The following is a 14,889-nucleotide window of genomic DNA, read 5'->3' on the forward strand; positions in this document are numbered from 1 at the left end:
GGGCATGTTAATGAAATACCCAAAGTATTTTCAAATACATCTCTGAATGACATACACGACAGAAGGAAACAGACAGAGCTAGAGGTTAGTAACACGGACAGAAAAATCTATCTATCTATCTATCCATCTACATTACTATGGTATCACAACTAAGGCCCTGATCTTACAAAAATTGCCCACATATTTAATTTTGCACACTATAATCAGTCCCATTGACTTCCATTCATTGCACTATTGGGCTCCAAGGGTGATATGGGGAAAAACTAAAAATAAAATGAGTGGTTGTAAAGTGATGTGGTTGCCAAAAGGTCCAGTGTAGAGAAATCAATGCATCCTTCCATCTGTCCTCCATTAAGAATGATCAGAGTGAAATGGCTATAAAAAAATCTACACTGATGGGCATAAATATAAACAGCAGACATGATGGCAAGAGGAAGTTGTTTCTATATTTCTGAATGCAGAACATTGTGCATGGTCTCTCAGCTGAGAGGTGGAATGACTGACCAAAGGTTGGAAACAAAACCCAGGTCTTCTCAGTTCCATGCTACAATGCAGCCCACCCACAGTGCATTGGAGAGGTGTCACTCCAGCAACGGATCATGTGGCAAGAGAAATATACAAGCAATATTGCTGAGGAAAATGTTTAGATTTCTCCAGCAGCAGTGATAGCTGGTGGTAAACACCCCAGTCCAGTTTCTTCAAGTAAGACTAGGGATGGTAATCATCAGAGGGGTCCTTTTTTGCAATAATTGAATTGTAAATGTTGGCACTGTACTACAAAAGCAAATGTCTCTTTATTATCATTGCAGCGTTCTCTTCCCCCCTCCCATGGATACTCCCCCTGGCACACATGAAAGCAGAAATCAAACGTTCATCATGGAATTTATCCTCCTGGGATTTGGGAATGTACCAGAACTGCAGGTTCTTCTCTTGCTGTTGTTTCTAGTGATCTACATCATGACCATGGCCGGGAACATCCTCACTGTTGTGCTAGTTGTGGCTGATCCGCACCTTCAGACCCCCATGTACTTCTTCTTGGGGAACCTGTCCTGCTTAGAGACTTGCTACACCTCCAACATCCTGCCCAGGATGCTGGCCAGTCTCCAGACTGGGGATTTCTGTGAGTGGCTGCTTCATGCAGCTTTATTGTTTTGGAGTCTTGGCATGTTCAGAATGCTATCTCCTGGCAGCGATGTCTTATGATAGGTATTTAGCGATATGTAAACCACTGCACTATGTGTCCCTTATGAATGATAGGCTCTGCTTCCAGCTAGTGGTAGGGTCTTGGATTAGTGGATTTGTGGCTGCTTCCATAATAGTATCTGGGATATCGATGTTAATGTTCTGCGGTCCCAATAAAATTGACCATTTCCTGTGTGAATTCAACATAGTGATAAAACTCTCCTGCAGTGACACCCACAGCATGGTACTTGTGGCTTTCCTGCTGTCCTCCTTATTCACACTACCACCATTTCTATTAACCCTGACTTCCTACATTTCTATCATCACCACCATCCTGAGAATCCCTTCCAGCACTGGCAGGCAAAAGGTATTTTCCACTGTCTCCTCTCACCTCATGGTGGTGACCATTTACTATGGGACCCTAATCATTGTTTACTTGCTCCCAGACATCAACACACTGCGAGGCATGACCAAAGTCTTCTCTGTCTTCTACACCATCCTTACACCACTGGTCAATCCCCTCATCTACAGCCTGAGAAACAAAGAAGTAAAGGAGGCCCTGAGGAAAGTTGTCAGGAAACTTGGGACTTTCACAGCAGTTCAGAGAATTCAAGCTAATGCCTTTAGATCAAAATGAAAATGGAGACCATGTGATGCAGCTCATGTTATCTGAACTCGGAGTCCGATCCTGCTATCTTTGGCTCAAGTCAGTCCTTCATGAACGTTATCCCGTTGAAACAAACTATATGGAATGTCAGTCCTACTGAAATCAATGTGATTTACAGGTGTTCACTGAATGTGCCATGTATTGAATTGTATTGTGTATTGACAAGTGTGTTAAAATCACAAGTTATCATTCCAAGTTTGGAAGGGGTTTACTGGTCCTGCATGCAGGCAAAGGGCTCTGTAGAGAAGCCTGCAATCTAGGAGTAGGAGTCAGTCTGCACAGAGCCAACCTAGAGCAAGATGCAGTGAATTATGCCTGAGGGAGAAGCCTGCTTTGTCTCTCACTGGTTTGGGGGTTTTGTGAACTATCGTTCTGTATTCTAAGAAATAAAGTCATATTATGTTGCAACCTTCCAGCAAGAGTGTTTTATGTTTGCATCTAAATTTCTGTGTTTGTGCTGTGAGCATAAAATTCAGTGCCTATCATGCTGTGGTTTCTTCTGAATAGAACTAATCAGGAATTCCATCCACACACACCCCATGAAAAAATTTGGAAAAAAAATCCATTTTCAGCTACATTTTTTGATGATTTTTTTGAGATTTTCAACGACAAAAATCAACCACTATTTTTTAAAAATTGAAAATAGACATTTCCCCAAGGAAAAGTCCATTTTGATGAAATAGCCATTTTCTGCCCAAACTCCTCCCCTCTGCCCCCCCCCCATGTTTCTAATGGAAAATCTCAACCATTTCTACTACTGAGCTAGATTTCTCATTAACTTTCTGGACTGATATTTTTCATACATCACAATCATTCATGGAGGGGTGGATGAGTGGATGGATGAAGTGCTGGTCATTTTGGTGAAACTTTCAGGTTAAATTCCCATGGCCATTGTGATGCTTCCCAGAGGAACCTGGGTTTGGGAGGCACTTTGCCAACACCTGTCCTTGGTGCAAGGGAGACTTGTTTGTGCCTGATGTGGATTAGCTCCCTGAAACCACCAGCCTCTGGTCACACAAGCTTGTCCTTCTAAGACTCTGTAGGCCTACACATGCCAATCATAACATATGGTGTAAAACTCATCCAAAGCACCAACTACCCCAACAGCAACAATATCGGTGAAATGAGACAATCAGTACGCTCATGAAAGAACTCACACAGAAAAATGATAAAAGACAAAAGCAAACTATCACTGATGAGCAAACACTTTTCACAAAATGATCACTCCATATCTGACCTCTCAGTCCTCATCCTCAAAGGAAACCTTTCAAAAGATGAGCTTGGGAGCTTAAATTCATCAATACATCAAAACTCATCAATGCCTCCTGAACCAGTAGGACACAGCTGTCAAATTCAGGATTGCCCACCTCCCAAATCTCAGCCACTTACTCATTGATCCTTCCGGTAGGCTGAGCAGAAAGAAGAATTATTTTAGAAGAGATGATGACCATATCAGGTCCTTCCATTGAACAAAACATTTCACAAAACGGCTTCCAGAGAGCTTCCAGAGTTCAAATCATGGCTTAATGGTAAGAAATGTTCCACATTAGCTATGGTACATGTCAAAAGATCCATAATTTTGTGGAGTTTTGCTGGTATTATTATTTTTATTTGTTTTCAGGTTAGTCAATAACATTGTAGACTTTATGAACTATGGCTGGGATTTTCAAAGGAGACTAAGGAAGTTAGATGCTCAAATCCCATTTACATTCAAAGACAATACATTAATCAGGTGGTTTTATTGCTTTAAACAGTAAAAAGAGTGTGAAAAAGGAATTTCCTGCAGATTTTCTTATACATCACCAACTTTACTCCAGTTGGAAACCAGTAACAATGGTCATATTTGCCCTTATGTTTCATTTGGTAAATTAGGCTGGAAAACGTTCCTTTTTCAACCAACTAATTTAGAAGGCATCGTTGTGGAACTCAGAAGGCCTGGTTACATTTTTGGCTCAACCACAGACCCCCTGGATGACCTTTGCTGAGTCACTTAGAATCATAGAATATCAGGGTTGGAAGGGACCTCAGGAGGTCATCTAGTCCAACCCCCTGCTCAAAGCAGGACCAATCCTCAATTTTTGCCCCGATCCCTAAATGGCCCCCTCAAGGATTGAACTCACAATCCTGGGTTTAGCAGGCCAAATCTCAAACCACTGAGCTATCCCTCCACCCAAATGTTCTTTATTGTTCAGTGGTCATCCATAAGAAAAGAGAGCACAAAACCGAAGCATAATATCATATTCTACCACCCCCTGTTGGGAAGCTGTGTATCAAACACCCATGCTCTGGTTTCCCCATCTGCATGCGAATAACATAGACCACCCTCAAAGAGGTGCTGCTAGAGTAAACTCAATTCATCTCTAAAAAATGTTAATCTATCCAACTATACTCTTAGCCCAGCAGAAGAATCTGTCCTATCTCGGGGCCTCTCCTTCTGCCCCTCCACCCCCACAACCATGATACAGTTCTGTGGTGACCTAGAATCCTATTTTCGACATCTCAGACTCAAGGAATATTTCCAACACACCTCTGAACAACATTCTAACCCACAGATACCTTCATACCAACACTACAAAAAGAAGCATTGTGTGTGGACTCCTCCTGATGGTCGAAACAACAGACTAGACTTCTACATAGATGGCTTCCGCCGACGTGCATGGGCTGAAATGGTGGAAAAGCAGCATCACTTGCCCCATAATCTCAGCTGTGCAGAACACAATGCCATCCACAGCCTCAGAAACAACTCTGACGTCATAATCAAAAAGGCTGACAAAGGAGGTGCTGTCGTCATCATGAATAGGTCAGAATATGAACAAGAGGCTGCTAAGCAGCTGTCAAGGTTTCTTTCCCGCTCTGAACTCTAGGGTACAGATGTGGGGACCTGCATGAAAAAAACCCTAAGCTTATTTTTACCAGCTGAGGTTAAAACTTCCCCAAGGTACAAACTATTTTACCTTTTGTCCCTGGACTTTATTGCTGCCACCACCAAGCATCGAACAAAATATAACCGGGAAAGAGCCCGCTTGGAAACGTCTTTCCCCACAAAATCCCCCGAAGCCCTATACCCCCTTTCCTGGGGAAGACTTGATAAAAATCCTCACCAGTTTGCATAGATGAACACTGACTCAAACCCTTGGATCTTAAGAACAAGGAAAAAGCAATCAGGTTCTTCAAAAACAAATTTTAATTGAAGAAAAAGTAAAAGAATCACCTCTGTAAAATCAGGATGATAAATACATTACAGGGTAATCAGATTCAAAACACAGAAAATCCCTCTAGGCAAAACCTTAAGTTCCAAAAAGACACAAAAACAGGAATATATATTCCATTCAGCACAACCTATTTTATCCGCCATTAAAACAAAACAGAATCTAATGCATATCTAACTAGATTGCTCACTGATTTTTTTTTTACAGGAGTTCTGACCTGCATTCCTGCTCTGGTCCCGGCAAAAGACACACAGACAGAGAGAACCCTTTGTTCCCGCCCCCCCAGCTTTGAAAGTATCTTGTCTCCTCATTGGTCATTTTGGTCAGGTGCCAGCGAGGTTACCTTTAGCTTCTTAACCCTTTACAGGTGAGAGGAGCTTTCCCCTGGCCAGGAGGGAATTCAAAGGGGTTTACCCTTCCCTTTATATTTATGACACGCCCCCCAAATCTCAGCTAGGGTGAAACACTGGCTGGGATTTCTTCCTGGAGCTCTAGGAGAAAACAGAGTTAATAAGACACATGCACCTCTAAATATACTACCAAGGATATAAAGACTAACAATATTTTCCACATCTCAAGGATGATTTTAACCAGTTGATTCTGGGAAACTTTCATGGGAGAGTACATCAGCCACTTTGTTAGAAGCTCCTGAGATGTGTTGGATGTCGAAGTCGAAATCTTGGAAAGCTAAACTCCACCAAATAAGTTTTTTTGTTATTTCCCATGGTGGTATGAAGCCACTGTAGCACAGCATGGTCTGTTTGCAGGTGGAAACGCCATCCCCAAACATATGGGCGTAGCTTTTCCAGAGAGTAGACAATGGCGTAACATTCTTTTTCACTGACTGACCAGTTGCTTTCCCTCTCAGACAGCTTCTTGCTGAGAAACACTACAGGATGGAATTCTTGACCCTGTCCTTCCTGCGTTAAAACTGCTCCCACACCATGCTCGGTATGCATCTGTGGTTACTAGGAACAGTTTGTCAAAGTCTGGGGCCCTTAGCACAGCGTCAGACATGAGTGTCACATTAAGCTCGTTAAAGGCCTTCTGACACTCTTGGGTCCACTGAACGGCATTTGGCTGTTTCTTTTTGGCTAGGTGGGTCAGTGGGATGGCAATTTGGCGGTATTGTGGTACAAATTGCCTGTAATATCCGGCCAAGCCTAAGAAGGATTGGACCTGTTTCTTTCACTTTGGGAAAGGCCACTTTTGGATAGCATCCACTTTGGCCTGTAGGGGGTTGATAGTTCCTTGACCCACCTGGTGTCCAAGGTAAGTCACTCTGTTTAGGCCTATTTGACACTTCTTAGCCTTAACAGTTAGTCCTGCCCCCCTTATGTGCTCGAAGACTTTTTGTAGATGTTCCAGGTGTTCTGCCCAGGAATCCGAAAATATGGCCACATTGTCAAGGTAGGCGACTGCATAGTCTCCCAATCCTGCTAGGAGACCATCTACAAGTCTTTGGAAGGTTGTGGGTGCATTCCACAGCCCGAAAGGGAGTACATTAAATTCATACATCCCGACATGTGTGGTGAGGGCTTACCATTCCGGATTCATCCAGTGGTACCTGCCAGTACTGCTTAAGGTCAAGGTAGAGATGAACTGGGCCATTCCCAGTTTCTCCAAAAGTTCATCTGTGCATGGCATTGGATTGTTGTCTGGGCAAGTTACAGCATTTAGCTTACAGTAGGCCATGCAAAAACATATTTCCCCACCTGGTTTGGGAACTAGAACCACTGGATTACACTAGAACCACTAGATTACACCCATCTGTAGCATATCCTGCATCTCCCGTTCTATAGCAGTTGTAGCTTAATGAGACATCCGGTAAGGTTGAACTTTAATTGGGTGAGCATTACCTGTGTCAATGGAGTGGTATGCCTGTTCACTAAGTCCTGGTGTGGCTGAGAACGTTGGCACGTAGCTAGTGCACAGCTCCTTGATCTGCTGTCACTGCATACGCCCAAGGGTCATGGAGAGGTTCGCCTCTTCCACACCACCAGCACTTTTCCCTTCATAGTAGACACCTTCAGGCCACTCAACATCATCTCCTCCCTGGGCTGTAAACTGACAAACCTTTAATTCTCTGGATTAAAGGGCTTTAGAGAATTAATATGGTACACCTTCGGCTTTTGGTTGGAGGTGGGGAATGCTATGAGATAATTAACAGCTCCCAGGCGCTCCTGGACCGTGAATTGCCCTTCCCATGACGCTTCAATTTTATGGGCCTGGAGCACCTTTAAGACCATGATCTGGTCCCCTACTTAGAAGGAACACTCTGTGGCATGTTTATCATATCATGCTTTTTGCTCTTTTTGAGCATCCTGTAGGTTTTCTTTAGCAAGGGCTAAAGAGGTTTGGAGGGTGTTTTGTAGGTTGGTTACAAAGTCCAGAATGTTAGTTCCTGGAGAAGGTGTAAACCCCTCCCATTGCTGCTTCACCAACTGTAATGGCCCCTTAACCTCACGGCCATATACAACTTCAAATGGTGAAAACATGAAACTGGGATGTGGTACAGCTCTGTAGGCAAAGAGCAACTGCTGCAACACTAGGTTCCAATAATTGGAGTGTTCATTTACGAATTTTCGTATCATGCCCCCCAAAGTTCCATTAAACTTCTCCACCATGCCATTTATTTGATGGTGGTAAGGAGCGGCAACCAAGTGATTTACCCCATAAGCTTCCCAAAGGCTTTCCTTAGTTCCTGCCAGGAAATTAGTCCCTGCATCTGTGAGGATGTTGTAGAGCCAACCTACCCTGGCAAAAATGTCTGTTAGTGCCTGACACACACTTTTAGCCCCAGTGTTGCTCAGAGCTACGGCTTCCGGCCATTGGATGCAAAATCCATGAAAGTCAGCGTGTACTGCTTTCTTCTGGGTGCCTTTTTCGTAAAAGGACCCAGAATATCCACAGCTACTTGCTGAAATGGATCCTTAAAGATGGGGAGTGGCTGGAGAGGGGCTTTGACCTGGTCTTGGGGTTTTCCCACTCTTTTCACACCTCACAAGTCCGGACATAGGGAGAAATATCCTTGCCCATTCCCTCCCAGTGTTCAGCCCGGCATGGCCAATAGGATGATCGTGGGCTAAGCTTAAGAACTGTACCCGGTACTTAGTTGGAACTACCAACTGTCTCTGAGGATGCCAGTCTTTCTGGTGTCCACCAGAAAGAGTTTCCTTGAATAAAAGTCCTCTTTCTACAACAAACCTTGATCGCTGAAAAGAGCTGAGAGGCAGTGGGTTGCTCCGTGCCACCATCCAAGCTCTTTGGAGGCTTTCATCTGCTTCCTGTTCGGTCTGGAACTGTTCCCTTGATGCTGAAGATATCAGTTCCTCACTGGATTGTGGATCTGGGCTTGGTTCCTCTGGAAGCGATGCAGGTGATAGGGCTGTTTCTGTTGCCTGTGAACAGCTCTCCGCTGGTGCACTATGTTGGGGTTCAGGCTCCAGCTGAGCCTCTTGTGTCGGATTATCTGCTGCTGCCAGTGCAGGTTCAGTGGGGCCCACTGGTGTTGGGGTTGCAAGTACTGGATTCAGTGCTGGGAATGGTTCTATTGCTGTTTGTTCTGCCAGTTCCGGTTCTGAGACTGGCTCTGTCTGGGTCTCTGAGACTGGATCCACTACTGCTTTGCAGACTTTGGCATGGGGTCTGGTTCCATCACCTCTTACCGGGTCCTGGTAGAAGTTTCCGGAACAGAGCTAGGCGTGACAGCTTGCTTAGCTTGGCTGCGGGTGACCATTCCCACCCTCTTGGCTAGCTTCACATGATTGGCCAACAGCATGGGGATGGGATAATCATCATAGACTGCAAAAGTCCATGTTCCTGACCAGCCCTTGTACTGGACTGGCAACTTGGCTGTAGGCAAGTCAAAAGAGTTTGACTTGAAGGGTTGAATCGTCACTTGGACATCTGAGTCGATTAAATTGGGGTCCACTAAGAAAGCATGGAGAGCCGACACCTGTGCTACAGTGTCCCTCCACACGGTGACCTTCTTCCCACCCACACTCACAGCTTCCCTCCGCTCTGAGGGTATCTGGGAGGTAACTGGGCCTGAGGACCTCTGGTGTGATTCTGGTGCAATGAACTGTAAACTGTTTGGGCTCTTGGGGCGGCTGGCCTTTACATGCCTCGGCTCGTTATATTTAAAACATCATGCAGCTGACGGGTCACTGGGGCAAGGTGGGTTGCTGGAGAACAGTGTGGCGGGACTATAAGGTGTCTGGAGTGTTCCTTGGGGTGTAGTTGGGGCCTTGGGCGCCCCCGATAGTAGGGTGAGGTCTGAGGTTGTCCCTTCTGGTATCCGCTCCAACTGCGACCAGGGTTGCTTCTCTCTCCTCCCTCCATCCGTTTTGTTCCGGTTTGCCCCACCTCTCTGGTGGTCTGGGACTGCTCGTATTGATCAGCATAAGAAGCAAGACTTTCTGCTGAGTCCATTTCCTTATCCCACAAACACTGTTTCATTTCCTCCTTGTACATATTCAGGAATTGCTCCTGAGCCATCAAATCACACATTCCTTAAAAGCTAGTTACACCCCTTGCTTTGACTCATTTATCTAACAGATCCTTTATCTGGTTTAGATAAGCCACATTACTTAGTCCAGGTCCTCTCTTAAGGGCTCTAAATTTTACTCTGTAAGTTTCAGGTGTAACTTGAAATTCCTTTAAAACCAAATCCTTGAATTTATTATAGTTAGAAGGCTCATCAATAGGCATCTTATTGAATATGTCCAGATTTCTTCCAGTCAATTTTGCAACCAACATGGTCATCTTGTGAGCTTCAGGAATTTTGTAGAGTGTGCACAGTCTCTCAAAGGTGAGAAAATATTCAGCAATATCACTGGATTCATCATACTGTGGACATAGTTGCTCCCATTTGTGGACTGTTGGGTAAAGATTGTTAGGGTTATCCGGTATATTCTGCTGAGCCTTTGCTTTCTCCATCTCCAGTGCATGCTTTCACTCTTTTTCCTTTGCCTCCATTTCTTTTTCCTTTACCTCCATTTCTCTCCTGTGGGCAGCCTCTTTGGCTTTTTCTGCCTTGGGTTCTGTCATCTTAGCCTCTCCTTTTTTTACTAACTTTACACCTGAGAGTTAAAAAAAAAAAAACTGGCTTGTAAAATTTTTGTGCTGTAATGTGATACCTATGTTCTCTGATAGCTATTCTTAGCCTACAGAAAAATCTTTTTTCTCCAGACAAATAGACAGAAAAACCCTCTAGTTGCTCTTAGCTTAAAAGAAAAAAAACAACCTCTTCAGGTCTGTGAAAAACTTGTGAATTTTCCTGCAGGAGGTTAACTACCCTGCCTTGAGGTAGAAAAAACTCCAGCTCAAAAAGGATAAATCCCGTTTGTTATGCCTGCTGCTCTGGCCCCCAGGCAGAGACAGCGAAACTCTAACTGCTTTCAGCTTAAAACCTGCTTCTAAGCAGCCCAAAGTGGAAGAAAATTCCTTTTAAAATCCTACTGTGCTTCTGTTTCAAAATGATCTCAAAAAATAATCTCAAACTAATCCCACCGTTCTGCCACCATGTCAAGATTCCTTTCCCACTCTGAACTCTACAGTTAAAGATGTGGGAACCTGCACAAAAGACCCCCTAAGCTTATTCTTACCAGCTTAGGTTAAAAACTTCATCAAGGTACAAACTTTGCCTTGTTCTTGAACCCTATGCTGCCACCACCAAGCGTATTAAACAAAGAACAGGGAAAAATCCCACTTGGAGACATCTTCCCCCTAAAATATCCCCCCAAGCCCTACAGCCCCTTTCCTGGGGAAATTTGGAAATTTGGAAATTTGCATAGGTGAACACAGACCCAAACCCTTGGATCTTAAGAACAAGGAAAAAGCAATCAGGTTCTATAAAAAAGAATTTTAATTGAAGAAAAAGTAAAAGAATCCCCTCTGTAAAATCAGGATGATAAATACCTTACAGGGTAATCAGATTCAAAACATAGAGAATCCCTCTAGGCAAAACCTTAAGTTACAAAAAGACACAAAAACAGGAATCTGCATTCCATTCAGCTCAGCTATTTTACCAGCCATTTAACAAAAGAAAATCTAACGCATTTCTAGCTAGATTGCTTACTAACTTTTTAGAGGAGTTCTGAAGAGCATTCCTGATCTGTTCCCAGCAAAAGCATCACACAGACAGCCCGACCCTTTGTTCCCCACCACCACCTCCTCCAGCTTTGAAAGTATCTTTTGTCCTCATAGGTCATTTTGGTCAGGTGCCAGCGAGGTTATCTTAGCTTCTTAACCCTTTACAGGTGAAAGGGTTTTGCCTCTGGCCAGGAGGGATTTTATAGTTCTGTATATAGAAAGGTGGTTACCCTTCCCTTTATATTTATGACAGTTATATAGATATCTGCTTATGGGGACATAATACATTTTCTTCACAGTTGATTCCTTCCAACCTATAAAAACTCTGTTCCTCCCCACTTCTGTCTTCATTTTTCATTATCTTTCTTTTTTATGCCTAGCACTGAATGTACTGTTCAAGGTGCCCTGGGGAATCAGATAGAATGAGACTCCCAGCCACCACCACCTGTTTCTTTTGGTTATCCCACCAAAAACAGCATCATTGTTTTTTTTTTAACACCATAAGTACGTCCATACTGGGGGATAAAAATGCCCCACAGCAGCAAGCTTCAAAGCTTCAAGCTTCAGTCAACTGACACGAGCTCATGGGGCTCAGGCTACAGGGCTGAAAATAGCAGAGTAGACATTCCCATTCAGGCTGGAGCTGGGGTCTGAGATCCTTTCACTTCACTGGGTTTTAAAGCCGGTCCTCCAGCCCAACCGGGAATGTCTACACTGCTACTTTTAGCCTAGTATCACGAGCTCAAATCAGTTGACCTAGCCTCTGATACTCATCGCTAAAGGGAGTTTTTTTGCAATGCTGACATACCCTATATAACACTGTAAATACATGGCCATGGAGTGTGCCAATGTCCTCTCTATTGAATTATAAGAATGCTTGGAAGAATAAGAGATTTATCAAGAAAAGTCGGTAAATATTAATTTCAATATATACACAAAAACCAATGAAAAATATTTCCACTGATAATAATAAAAATGTGCAGCAATGTAAAATAAGAAAAATCCTACTTGAGAACTTAGTTGTGCTTCGTTTTCAGGGTATTTACTTTGAATATTTTGACGTGATATTGACAACTTGCATTTTAACGGTTACAAACCTTTAATTTTTTCAGTTTCAATGTCATTACACAAATATTGTCTGTGCCCCATTCTATGTTGTCCTCCAAATAATTTCCAGCAACTGTGAAAATTTAAATAGATAAAATGCAAGGAAAAAATGCTTAAAACTCATGAATTATTGTAACTGTGAAACAGAATTTGTCCCAATGCATTTCTCTAGCTGTAAATGAGGCTGAATCATTTTGAAGAGCAAATAAATTTGGGAAAATTTCAATCGACTATAGGACATAGCATGAACATTAAATTCGCAAAATGTATCTGAATAAATGTTTCATTGAGAATAATTTGTCACTAATACTTTCTCCTTGGATCTGAATGACCTTAGAAAAGGACTATTCTTTGCACTAGTTCTAGAATCCAGAATCTTTTCTACAGAAGAATAACTACATATAGTGTCCTCTTTTCTTCTTTTTTACCCTCATCTGGTTTTATCTTGCATTTCTCTCCACACAGCAGGAAATGTCCAACCAAAGCACCGTGACCAAGTTCCTTCTCCTGAGATTCTCTGATGTTCGGGAGCTGCAGATTTTGCACTTTGTGGTGTTCCTGGTGATTTACCTGGCAGCCCTGATGGGCAATCTTCTTATCATCGTAGCTGTAGCCCTCGACCACCATCTTCACAGCCCTATGTATTTCTTCCTAGACATCTCCGTCACCATCCCCAAGTCCATGGTGAACTCCCTAACCAACACCAGACAGATCTCTTTCTCTGGCTCTGTTGCCCAAGTCTATTTTGGTATCTTCTTTGCCTTTTCAGAGTTGGTCCTTCTCACAGTGATGGCATATGACTGCTACATTGAAATCTGCCATCCTTTGCGTTACAGGGTCATCATGACCAGAGGGGCATGTGCACAGATGGCAGCTGGTTCCTGGATCAGCAGCTGTATTTATTCATTGCTCCTCACTGCTAATGCCTTCCTATTACCTTTCTGTGTGTCCAGTGTTGTTGATCAGTTCTTCTGTGATATCCCACAGCTACTGAAACTCTCGTGCTGATACAAGTGCTAATGAAATAGTGGATATTGTATGTAGTGCTTTTGTGGGGTTATTTTTCTTAATCTCCATATTGGTGTCCTACATTCACATCTTTTCTGTTGTGCTGAGAATTCCCTCTGCACAGGGCAGGTATAAAGCCTTCTCCACACCTAGTTGTGTTTTCATTGTTTATCAGCACTGGAATATACATGTAGCTAAGGCCAGGATCAGAATCTTCCCCATATCAGGGCATGCTGGCTACTATATTGTATTCTGTGGTTACCCCAGTAATAAATCCACTCATTTACAGCCTGAGAAACAAAGAGATAAAAGAAGCTCTGGGCAAAATTTCAAGCAAGATATTTTTTACCAAGAGCCTTTTTACTTCTTAATATGTATATAGGTTAATATTCCCTCCCCTGTCCAGGGTCTCGTATTCATAAATGAATGGCGGAATTCCTTTCAAATGCAGAGATGCTTTTAAATTCACTACAGCAGCAGTTCTCAAACTGTGGGTCGGAACCCCAAAATGGGTCCTGACCCCAATTTAATGCGGTCACCAGGGCTCACTTAGACTTTCTGGGGCCCAGGGCAGAAGCCTGAGCTCCACCATCCAATGCTGAAGTCAAAGCTGGAGGGCTTCAGGCCTGGGCAGAGGGGCTCAGGTTGTAGATCCCTGACTGGGCCTGAAACCCTTGGGATTTGACCCCCTGCCCTGGGTGGAGGGGCTCGGGCGGGCTCAGGCTTCAGGTTGTTTAGTAATTGTTGTTGTCAGAAGGTTGTCATGGTGCAATGAAGTTTGAGAACCCCTGCACTACAGGACAGTGCTAAGGTACTGTGATGATGGGTATATTATGAAAAGTCATGTACAGCAGAACACAATTCTGGGAGTCTTCATTACATACTAAAATCAGTAATGTGTCTCTAAGCAGTGTTTAAACATGGTGCGTGGGACAGATCTCGCAAGTTCCTGCAATAGCATTGAAAAAACCTGACTGTATTAAGTTTCAAAGTCTTTGGAGTCCATTGTAATGAATGCAAAGTTTGTGTAATATTTGTATATATTTGTATATATGAGGGGAAAGCAGTGGACGTGTTGTTCCTTGACTTTAGCAAAGCTTTTGACACGGTCTCCCACAGTATTCTTGCCAGCAAGTTAAAGAAGTATGGGCTGGATGAATGGACTATAAAGTGGATAGAAAGCTGGCTAGATTGTCAGGCTCAACAGATAGTGATCAATGGCTCCATGTCTAGTTGGCAGCCAGTATCAAGTGGAGTGCCCCAAGGGTCGGTCCTGGGGCTGGTTTTGTTCAATATTTTCATAAATGATCTGGAGGATGGTGTGGATTGCACCCTCAGCAAGTTTGCAGATGACACTAAACTGGGAGGAGAGATAGATATGCTGGAGGGTAGGGATAGGATACAGAGGGCCCTAGACAAATTGGAGGGTTGGGCCAAAAGAAATCTGACGAGGTTCAACAAGGACAAGTGCAGAGTTCTGCACTTAGGATGGAAGAATCCCATGCACCGCTACAGACTAGGGACCGAATGGCTCGGCAGTAGTTCTGCAGAAAAGGACCTACGGGTTAAGTGGATGAAAAACTGGATATGAGTCAACAGTGTGCCCTTGTTGCCAAGAAG

General features: G+C 43.5%; 2 pseudogenes; both read left to right on the forward strand.

Annotated features, from left to right (window-relative positions):
• Positions 1 to 828: 828 nt before the first annotated feature.
• LOC140896755 (olfactory receptor 11A1-like) lies at positions 829 to 1,819 on the forward strand (annotated as a pseudogene).
• Positions 1,820 to 8,431: 6,612 nt separating this feature from the next.
• On the forward strand, positions 8,432 to 13,640 carry LOC140896756 (olfactory receptor 14I1-like; annotated as a pseudogene).
• Positions 13,641 to 14,889: the final 1,249 nt, after the last annotated feature.

Source organism: Lepidochelys kempii, chromosome 13, assembly GCF_965140265.1.
Source record: "Lepidochelys kempii isolate rLepKem1 chromosome 13, rLepKem1.hap2, whole genome shotgun sequence".
NCBI classification, from domain to species: Eukaryota; Metazoa; Chordata; order Testudines; family Cheloniidae; genus Lepidochelys; species Lepidochelys kempii.